Source organism: Scyliorhinus torazame, chromosome 16, assembly GCF_047496885.1.
Source record: "Scyliorhinus torazame isolate Kashiwa2021f chromosome 16, sScyTor2.1, whole genome shotgun sequence".
Classification (NCBI taxonomy): Eukaryota; Metazoa; Chordata; class Chondrichthyes; order Carcharhiniformes; family Scyliorhinidae; genus Scyliorhinus; species Scyliorhinus torazame.
The window spans coordinates 34,757,238-34,768,116 of NC_092722.1; positions in this window are offsets into that span (position 1 = coordinate 34,757,238).

Consider the following 10,879-nt stretch of genomic DNA (forward strand, 5'->3'; position numbering starts at 1 on the left):
TGGCTTTATGCTGTCAAATTCTAAAAAAAAAACATCAAAATAATAAGACCATAGGACGTAGGAGAAGAAGTAGGCCACTCGGTCCATCAAGTGTGCTCCACCGTTCAATGAGACAATGGATGGCATGGTGGCACAGTGGTTAGCACTGCTGCCTCACAGCTCCAGGGACCCGTGTTCAATACTGGCCTCGGGTGACTGTGTGGAATTTGCACTTTCTCCCCGTGTCTGCGTGGGTTTCCTCCGGGTGCCCCGGTTTCCTCCCATAGTCCAAGGATGTGGAGGGTAGGTGGATTGGCAATCTAAATTGTCCCTTCGTATCCAAATGGGTTAGGTGGGGTTACTGGGTTACGGGGATAGGGTGAGGTGTCAGCTTAAGTAGGGTGCTCTTTCCAAGGGCCGGTGTAGACTGGATGGGCGAAAGGCTTCCTATGGGCAGCACAGTAGCACAGTGGGTAGTATTGTTGTTTCACAGCTGCAGGGTCCGAGGTTTGATTCCTGGCTTGGGCCACTGCCTGTGCGGAGTCTGCATGTTCTCCACATGTCTGCCTGGGTTTCCCCCGGGTGCTCTGGTTTCCTCCCACAAGTCCCGAAAGATGTGCTGTTAGGTGAATTGGACATTCTGAATTCTCCCTCTGTGTACCCGAACAGGCGCCGGAATGTGGTGACTCGGGACTTTTCACAGTAACTTCATTGCAGTGTTTATGTAAGCCGACTTGTGACAATAAAGATTATTATTATTCTGCATTGTTGGGATTCTATAATTCTACCATGGCTGCCCTGATATAATCCTCAACTCCACTTTCCCGCTTTATCCCCATAACCCTTGATCCTCTTACTGATTAAAAATCTGTCTATAGTTAGCCCAATCTGCAATTGTGGGCGTGTTAATTTGTGAGAAGCTTTGCGGGACCTTATTCTACCAGATTCAAGGAGCAGGTTAATGAGCAAAACATCCAAATGGAAGGATTGGGATCGCTGCTTCTGACATCAGAGAGATGTCCCTCCCGCCACTGCGCTGGAGACTCAGTGGCAGTGTTGCAGGGGCTACAATTTTGGAAATATATTATTTTCCCCCCAACTCGGAAAGAATTATTTTAAAAGCCATTTAAAAAAAAAATAATCACACACACCAGAATCCAGCGCTCCGTTTTACAGAAAACGATTTGTGTTTAGTGTGAATGGAGATTCCCACGGGACTGAATCTTGTTTATGATGAAGACCATTCTACAAAGATGAGCAAGGTTATTGTGATCGTAGGACCGTCCTCTGTTCGCCTCGGGTCCGGCTCGTTGGTGTTCGATTGGTTCAAAATAGTCGCCACAATTAATTGTTACAAGATTGGGAAATGGACACAAAAGGGCTAGTTCCGTATTTTTAAAAATTGATTTAATTCTTTAGCTTTGTCATTGCAAAGGAACATCGCTCTCTGCGTGGAAGAGTACAGACGTCCCTCTTAAACAGAAAATAAATAGCAGTCACCACGAGGCGGCCAGAGAGAACTTTTTTTAATCAAACACTACCATCTACAGGCTGAAATGTAAATCTAAATGCACAGGCCACCTACAATTAAGTGTGGAGCCAGTTATACGATTACATTCTCAAGTCATTAATTAAAAGGAAATGTGTTTTAAAACTCTGTATTGGGTTTATGTTAATTGAGTTTTGAAAGCAGGGAGAAGCTGTTCCCAGTGGCAGGACGTTCGACATCATGAGGACAAAATATAAAATAATTGGTGGCAGAACCAGGGGAGTTTATTTTACTGAGTTGCCATATTCTGGAAGGCACTGCCTGAAAGGGTGGTGAAAGCAGATTTAAGGAATTGGATACTGTCTGAAAAGGGACAAAAAAAAATCCTGTTCAAAGATCCTGCATAAAGACATTGGGCGTCATTCTCCGACCCCGCCGGGTTGGAGAATCGCCGGGGGCTGCCGTGAATCCTGCCCCCGCCGGTTGCCGAAGTCTCCGGCACCGGATATTCGGCGGGGGCGGGAATCGGGCCGCGCCGGTTGGCGGGCCCCCCCCCGCTCGATTCTCCGGCCCAGATGGGCCGAAGTCCCGCCGATAAATTGCCTGTCCCGCCGGCGTGGATTAAACCACCTTTGAACGGCGGGACAAGGCGGCGTGGGCGGGCTCCGGGGTCCTGGGGGGGCGCGGGGCGATCCGGCCCCGGGGGGTGCCCCCACGATGGCCTGGCCCGTGATCGGGGCCCACCGATCCACGGGCGGGCCTGTGCCGTGGGGGCACTCTTTCCCTTCCGCCTCCGCCACGGTCTCCACCATGGCGGAGGCGGAAGAGACTCCCTCCACTGCGCATGTGTGGGAAACTGTCAGCGGCCGCTGATGCTCCCGCGCACGCGCCGCCCGGGGATGTCATTTCCGCGCCAGCTGGCAGGGCAACAAAGGCCATTTCCGCCAGCTGGCGGGGCGGAAATTCCTCCGGCGCCGGCCTAGCCCCTCAATGTTGGGGCTCGGCCCCCAAAGACGCGGAGCATTCCGCACCTTTGGGGCGGCGCGATGTCCGTCTGATTGGCGCCATTTTGGGCGCCAGTCGGCGGACATCGCGCCGTTTCGGGAGAATTTCGCCCATTGAGTCACAGAGTTTGACAGCACACAGAGAAAGCTTGTCGGCCTGTCCTGTCTGCGCCGGCCATCAAGCACCGATCTATTCTAATCCCATTTTCCAGCATTTGGTCCGTATGCTATGGTATTTCAAGAGCTCATCTAAATGCTTCTTAAATGTTGGGAGGGTTCTCACCTCCACCAGACTTTCCGGCAGTGAGTTCCAGATTCCCAACACCCTCTGGGTGAAAAGGGTTTTCCTCAAATTCCCTCTAAATCTCCTGCCCCTTACCTTAAATTTGTGCCCCCAGGTTATTGACCTCAGCAACTAAGGGGAAGAGCTTCTTCCTATCTACCCTATCAATGTCGTTCATAATTTTGTACACCTCAATCAGGTACCCCCCCCCCCCTCCCCCCCCCCCCTCAGTCTTCTCTGCTCTAAGGAGAGCAACCTCAGCCTAACCAGCTTCTGTCCATAGCTGAAACTCTCCAGCCCAGGCTATATCCTGGTGAATCTCCTGTACACCTTTTCTACTGCAATCACATCCTTCCTATAGTGCGACCTTAACTGTACACAGTACTCTAGCTGTGGCCTAACACATGTTTTATACAGCTCCATCATATATTCCCTGCTCTTATATTCTGTGCCTTAATGAATAAAGGCAAGTATCCCATATGCTTTTTTAACCACCTTATTTAACTGTCTTCAGGGACCTATAGACATGCACCCCAAGGTTCCTGGTCTTCTGAACTTCCAAGTGAACTACCATTCATTGTGTATTTCCTAGTTTAGCTTAGTTGGCTGGACAGCTGGTTTGTGACACAGAGCAAGGCCAGCAGCACAGGTTCAATTCCTGTACCAGCTGAGGTTATTCATAAAGGCCCACCTTCTCAACCTTGCCCCTCGCCTGAGGTATGATGACCCTCAGGTTAATCACCACCAGTCAGCCCTCCCCCTCACAGGGGAAAGCAGCCTATGGTCGTCTGGGAACTATGGTGACTTCATTCCCTTGCCTTGTTAATCCTTCCAAAATACATCACCTCACACTTTTCAGGGTTAAATTCCACTTGCGACTGTTCTGCCCATCTGACTAGCCAGCCTATATTGCGCTGTAATCGATGGCATTCCTCCTCCCTATTTACAGACCACCAAATTTTGGGTCATCTGCAAACTTACTGATCATACCACCCACATACCCACCTTGGTCATGAATATACACTACAGCCAGCAAGGGGCCCAGTACCAATCCATGCGGTGCACCACTGGACACAGCCTTCCTGTCACAAAAACAACTTTTGACCACCACCCTTTGCCTCCTGCCACCATACCAATTTTAGACAAGTTGAAAAATTGCCCTGGGTCCCATGGGCTCTTACCTTCTTAATCAGTCTCCCATGCAGGACCTTGTCAAAAGCCTTACCAAAGTACATGTAGACTACATCAACCGCACTGCCCTCACCTTACACCTAGTCACCTCCTCAAAAAATTCAATCAAATTTGTTAGACATGACCTCCCCTTGACAAAGCCAAACTGACTATCCTAGATTAATCCTTGCCTCTCCAAGTGGAGATTAATTTTGTCCCTCAGAATTTTTCCAATAATTTCCCGACCACTGATGTTAGGCTCACTGGCCTGTAATTACCTGTTTCTTGCGTAATTCCCTTCTTGAAAAATGGCCATGTTAGCTGTCCTCATTACCGACCAGTGGCCCTGACTTCAGTCGTAATGAAGTGCTTCGAGAGGTTGATCATGAAGCGCATCACCTCCATACTCCCAGAACGCCTTGATCCACTGCAATTCGCATACCGCTGCAACCGGTCCACATCAGACACCATTTCCCTGGCCCTACACTCATCACTAGAGCATCTCGAAAACAAGGACTCCTACATTAGACATTTTCTGACCAACAGACCACAATCAGTAAGAATGAACAACAGCACCTCCTCCACAATAGTCCTCAACACCGGCGCCCCGCAAGGCTGCGTACTTAGCCCCCTACTCTACTCCCTGTACACACACGACTGCATGGCAAAACTTGGTTCCAACTCCATCTACAAGTTTGCTGACGATACGACCATAGTGGGCCGGATCTCGAATAACGATGAGTCCGAATACAGGAGGGAGATAGAGAACCTAGTGGAGTGGTGTAGTGACAACAATCTCTCCCTCAATGCCAGCAAAACTAAAGAGCTGGTAATTGACTTCAGGAAGCAAAGTACTGTACACACCCCTGTCAGCATCAACGGGGCCGAGGTGGAGGTGGTTAGCAGTTTCAAATTCCTAGGGGTGCACATCTCCAAAAATCTGTCCTGGTCCACCCACGTCGACGCTACCACCAAGAAAGCACAACAGCGCCTATACTTCCTCAGGAAACTAAGGAAATTCGGCATGTCCACATCGACTCTTACCAACGTTTACAGATGCACCATAGAAAGCATCCTATTAGGCTGCATCACAGCCTGGTATGGCAACTGCTCGGCCCAGGACCGCAAGAAACTTCAGAGAGTCGTGAACACCGCCCAGTTCATCTCACAAACCTGCCTCCCATCCATTGACTCCATCTACACCTCCCGCTGCCTGGGGAAAGCGGGCAGTATAATCAAAGATCCCTCCCACCCGGCTTACTCACTCTTCCATCGGGCAGGAGATACAGAAGTCTGAGAACACGCACGAACAGACTCAAAAACAGCTTCTTCCCCACTGTCACCAGACTCCTAAATTACCCTCTTATGGACTGATTTCATTAACACTTCACCCTGTATGCTTCATCCGATGCCAGTGCTTATGTAGTTACATTGTATATGTTGTGTTGCCCTATTATGTATTTTCTTTTATTCCCTTTTCTTCTCATGTACTTAATGATCTGTTGAGCTGCTCGCAGACAAATACTTTTCACTGTACCTCGGTACACGTGACAATAAACAAATCCAATCCAATCCAATCATTTGAAAATTAACATCAGAGCCCCACAAACAGCAGCCTAGGATACATCTCATCTGGGCCTGGCGATTTATTCACTTTTAAGTATGCTAAAACCACTAACACCTCCTCCCTCTCAATGATAATCTGTTCAATTATATCACTGTACACCTCCCTGCTTTCTATACCTACATTATCCTCTTCCAGTGAATACAGATGCAGATACTCATTTAATACCTCACTTGCGTCTTTTGGCTCAACACATACATTGCCATTTTGGTCCCTAATTAGCCCTACTCTTTCCCTGGTAATATACTTCTAAAACACCTTGGGATTCTCCTTTACTTTCCCACCAGTGTTTTTTCATGCCCCTCTGCACTCTCCTAATTTCGGTTTTCAGTAGGTTCCTGCATTTTCTATACTCCTCTAAGGTATCCACTGTTTTCAGCCCCCTGCATCTGCCATAAGCCTCACTTTTCTTCCTTACCCAACCCTATTTTTCCCTTGATATCCAGGGTTCATGACAGGTCAAATAACCTTCTGTGGTGCCTGATTCTCTGCATGACTCCCAATGCAACAGCCCCGTTCTAACTACTGGACTAATCTGTTGATGTTAAAAAGAAAGCAGTCCATCCATGAAAGCCTAGCGCCTGAGATCTGGTCCTCTGTGAATTCAGTCACTGTTTAATTCCCTAAAATGGAACGGCAGGATTGTTGTATGACGAGAGACTGGGTCGACTGGGCGTGTATTCACTGGAGTTTAGATGAATGAGAGGGGATCTAATTGAAGCGTGTACAATTCTGACGGGGCTGAACAGACTGGATGCAGGGATGTTACTTCCTCTGGCTGGAGGTCACAGCCAGTAGGGGGGTCACAGTCTCAGGATGCAGGGTAGGCCGTTTGAATCGACATGAGGAGAAAATTCTTCACTCAAAAGGGTGATGAACCTATTGAATTCTCTACCCGTGGAGGCCAAGTCACTGAATATATTTAAGAAGGAAATAGGTCTAATTTCTTGACTCTAAAAGGTGTCAAGGAGTATGGTAAATGATCAACCATAATTATACTGAATATCGGAACAGTCTCCTATGGTCAAAGGCTCCTGGGCCACATCTACTCCTGTGGTCTATGTTTTCTATGAATGCAACACTAGTTTACTACTGCCCCTGGGTTCCAGTGCATCGCTGTCCCTGGGTTCCAGTGCTCCAGGTGATGGTCACCCATGCAGTACTCAGAAGATTCCCTCTGCCTTGGTTGCTGCCCTGGCCAACAGTGACCGCTGTAGCAGGTTAAGATTTGACCTACATGGGACGCAGGGAGTCTCCAGCAATGGGAGTAGCAGCAGTATCTCTGCCCAGGCCTTGCTGACCCATTCCAACAAACCACCTCTTGGTCACCATCCCCAGTAAAAACACCCCAGCTATCCCAGAGTCACAGTTTGCCTTTGCCTGCTTGTCCCTGTCCTTGACATCAGACAGTACCTCTGATTCAGAACATAACCTTGACCTCCCTCTGCTCACACAATCCTAATACCATACAGATGTGAAAACCACTTGATTTAACAAACTCGTCCATGCAGAAAGATCCCCAAATCACCCATTGCAGCATCGAATTGTTTCTTAAATACTTCCAGACTCTTTGTTTCCTCTACTGCCTGTGGTACTACACCTGGGGCGCTGCACCCTGCCTGGGACACTACACTCTATCTATAATAGTGCTCTCTATCTGAGGTACTACACTCGGTCTAGGGTACTGTACTCTTACCTGAAATATTATTCCACATGTTGATCCTTCGTGTGAAGGATTTCCCAACAGTATTCCAAAATTACCATTTACTAGTTTGAACTTGCATCGATATCCTCTTGTTTTAATCTTGAAATGTAATTCAACCATATTCATTTTTCTTTAAGACTTCTCCCTTCCAGTCTGAAAAGGTTACGCTGCTCCTGCCATGTTACCATTAATTCCATTGGCTTTAATCATTTTTGCAATGACACCTGTGCCCAAATCCAACATGCTTTGCAAAACCAAATATGCCACATCCATTGCCTTCCCTTTGCCTGCACATCTGGTGATTTCCTCAAAATATTTGATTAAATTAGTCAAGCACGACCCACTTTTTATAAATCAATGTTGGGTTACACCCATTGGTGACGGTCTTCGCTAATATTTTCCTTATTTGGTTTCCTGCAGATTTCTTATTAACTTGGGACCAACCTGTCGAAGTGACTTACCCCTTTCTCCTTTTATGAACTTTCATTTCAGTTTTGGTACAAATACGATTTCTGAAAAATATAGAACTGTGAGAAGTTCTAATCTCTCGCAGCATTAGGGGTGTAGCCAATCCCAGATTTCTAACTTGTTGGTGCTGGGAAGGCCAGTAATTAGGCTGGGACAGGATGAGTTGGTTACCAGCCTGATTCCATAGGGAAAAGCTTCTGCTCACCCTAAATATGATGCCAAAAATTGTTGAATCCAGAGTAAGGATTTCCAAGTCCAATATCCCTGGTCGAGGACAGATCAGCAGCCAATACTTTCAATTGGGATGGGCCTGCTTAATGGCCTTTTTGGGGCCCAACTTGGAGGTGTAGGCCTGGACCCCAGATAAAATTGTTCAGATATTATTCCTCTCAGTCCCCTTACCAATGGAATTTATATCACAGCTACCAGCCCCATTGGGGGCGCAGATTCGATGGGCCGAATGTCCGCCTTCTGCACTGTAAATTCTATGATAATCTATGATTAATCTGGGACAAAGGTTCAGCACAACATCGTGGGCCGAAGGGCCTGTTCTGTGCTGTATTTTTCTATGTTCTAGATGTCCTTAATAATCTGGTGCCTGCCAAAGCACTGGACAAGGTCTTGGGGCCAGGTACATACAGCAGCTAATAAAACTGGTGGGTAGAATTCATATGGACTTCAAGGCCCCTGCTGGGTATGTCGATAATTGTGAGTTTTCAAAACTACGAAAATCTGTCTGGGTAAACACAGGAGGCCATTGCCTGGGACAATCTGAACATTATTGGCAGAATCACAAGACCACGTTTTCTGGGCCATTATCTTTCATGTCCTCAGCAGGATCACAACATCCACAAGTTCTAATCGATTTTATTTATTTACACAGATTAGTACAGTCCTACAAATACTAAAGATGGCACAGAGACATTGGAGGATGAAATAACAGTGCTAAAAACAAAAGTGTCAAAAGTGGTGTTCTGATGGCGCAAAATCACCATCAAGTCTTCACCATTGAGTCCTGGTTCTGGTTGGTCAGGCGAGCATTCATAATTTTAGACCTTGTTATTTATCAGGATTGGACAATGTGGACTGTGGAATTTTTAAACGTTTCACCAGATCACTTGACTACTTTCCGCATTGCTTCAATGTCCTGCCAAATCTTCACTTCACTCCACAAAAGCAGCACAGAGGGGCTCCTTCCAGCATTTTGAATCAGCAAGAACTGTGCTGTTTTGGCGAAAAGACAGACATCCCACCCAATGATGTATTGCTACAGAAGGTAACAATAATAACAGCTTATTGTCACAAGTAGGCTTCAATGAAGTTACTGTGAAAAGCCCCTAGTCGCTATATTCCGGCACCTGTTCGGGGAAGCCGGTACGGGAATTGGTTCAAATTCACATCCACACCAACAGTTAAATGCTTCACCTGTAACTATTGGGCAGCATAAAGGTTCAAAGACATGGGTTAATTATTGGGCTGGATTTGTGCATTGCTGAGAAGTGGACAGTGGAGTGGTGATGTGTGCGTTAGTGGTGGTGGCGGGGGGGGTGGGGGGGGATGGTATGGCGGGGGGGGATGGTATATGTCATTGGATTTTCACAAGGATCAGTGTTGTTTGTAACTTTTATACAAGTCACTGATAAATGCAAACCTTTCCAAGGTGTCCAAGATTGCAAACAACACTGAACTGTGCCCAGTGGTCAATGATGCAAACCTCTGTTTGGTATTAAAAGGGAGTTGGGCAACTTGGATCAATGGACAGAAGAGATGGCAAAGTGGAGCTTAACAGTAAAGTTTTGACCAAGTAGAAAATTCAACAGCGCAGACTGCATACTTAATACTAATGTTTGAGGTAAAGGAGCAGGAAACCAGTACAGTTCTGGTGGATTGGTGATGACATAACAGTGCTGACATACCTAATTAATTCAGCGACTGGGATATTCAGAGGACGTGAAAGGCGCTTTATAAATACAAGTTCATAGAAGCTTTCTTAGAGCAGTAGACAGTGCGTCAGTCACTTAAATACAAGTTCATTTGCTCAGTTAGGCCGTTAAAATGGTCAGTTCTGTCAATGTTCGCAGGCATAGGATCATAGAATTTACAGTGCAGGAGGAGGCCATTAGGCCCTCGAGTCTGCACGGCCCTTGGAAAGAGCAGCCTACTTAAACCCACGCCTCCACCCCATCCCCGTAACCCAGTAACCCCACTTAACCTTTTTGGAAGGGCAATTTATCATGGCCAATCTACCTAACCTGCACATCTTTGGACTGTGGGAGGAAACTGGGGCACCCGGAGGAAACCCACGCAGACAAGGGGAGAACGTGCAGACTCCGCACAGATAGTGACCCAAGCCAGGAATCAAACCTGGGACCCTGGAGCTGTGAAGCAACTGTGCTAACCACTGTGCTGCCCTTAGTTAAAAAAATTATCAAGTAAAATGTCCGGATCGTTCATTTTAGCTGAGCTTGGTGAGATTTCATCTGAAGTACTTAATTCAGTTTTGGTCTCCATGTCACGAAAAAATGGAGGAAATCCAGAGGGAAGGAACTTCTAGAGAGCCAGTGTGAGAGGAAAATCGGTTACTCAATGCGTTTACTCCTTGGGGAGGGGACACCGCAAGAGGATTTGATGAGGTCCATAACATTTTCAAAGACACACAAATATTAGATTTGCAATCTTCTGCTGTCAGGCACAGGAAATAGGGATTAGGGAACACAATTTAATGTTAAGGGGATCAAAATAAATTAGGCAATGTTACCTTGAGCAGGAGAGCAGTGGGAATTTGGGCAGCATTGCCAGCAGGGCTGAACAGAAAACCACGCCAGGGTTTTAAAAAAATAACCCATAGAAGATGGTGATGGATTCTCCCGCCACTCGATGTAGGAGTGTTCAGCAAGGGGATCGGTTGTTCACTGCTAGGGTTGGTGTCTTGTCAGATACGATGTCAAACCAAATCTGGATTCGCAGATCCGATTGCAAATGTGAATTCCAGTCAGCAATTAGGATAGGATTCTAGACAATTTGATCTGGAACCACATGGGAGGTGTGAAAGAGTAGGCTAGATCAAGCCATTCCTATGTCACTTGTGTTGTTGAGATATGCACAGCAAAGTTGCTTGCAGCTTGTGGAGTACTGGAGACAATCACTGTCAGTCTGA